Source organism: Acanthisitta chloris, unplaced genomic scaffold (assembly GCF_000695815.1).
Source record: "Acanthisitta chloris isolate BGI_N310 unplaced genomic scaffold, ASM69581v1 scaffold325, whole genome shotgun sequence".
NCBI classification, from domain to species: domain Eukaryota; kingdom Metazoa; phylum Chordata; class Aves; order Passeriformes; family Acanthisittidae; genus Acanthisitta; species Acanthisitta chloris.
Genome location: NW_008672925.1, coordinates 18,242 through 19,091, shown reverse-complemented (window position 1 = coordinate 19,091; position 850 = coordinate 18,242).

The window sequence follows — 850 nt, the reverse complement described above, 5'->3', positions numbered from 1 at the left end:
AGGTAAAGCTCCAGATGGATATAGCTCAAAAGGCATAAATTAAAGCAATGAAGCTCTTATCTCTCACGTCATTCACTCATGGAAGAAAATAATTTCCCTCATAATGCAGTCCTGTTCGTTTCTTATTTTACTTTTCTTTTTTCATGTGAAATAGCTGAGTTCATTGGAAGATGCAGAACACCAATGGCAGATGTGTAATACAATAACTGTGCCAACATGCAGAAACTGATAGAAAAATATAAGATAATTAAATGTCCCTTGGTGTTTTGATGTTTTTTTAAGACACTGATTTTCTTACTTTTATTTTTTTCTCCTTTTCCTTGTGTAGTACTTTTCTTTTTTCATGTGAAATAGCTGAGTTCATTGGAAGATGCAGAACACCAATGGCAGATGTGTAATACAATAACTGTGCCAACATGCAGAAACTGATAGAAAAATATAAGATAATTAAATGTCCCTTGGTGTTTTGATGTTTTTTTAAGACACTGATTTTCTTACTTTTATTTTTTTCTCCTTTTCCTTGTGTAGTTTTTTTCTATTTCCACAGTTCATCCTTCCTCCTTTTCATTTACCTAACCTCCTTCTTATTGTTTTTCCATTGAAAACAACATTCCAGCTTCTGGTGTTTCTCATCAACTCTACTAAGAGGATATACCAAAAAAAATCCCTACACTTCCTTCGGGAAATGATTCATCGCAAGGGATGGATTTTCACTAATACTCCAACATGAACAAACAGTGGGGGTGTCTCTTGATTCCAGTGAGGGCATTCAGGCTGCCTGTATCACAAATGTGTCTCTGAGAGTGGTTCTGCCCCTGTCCTGCTGCTCTGCTTGTTAACATGTACATGC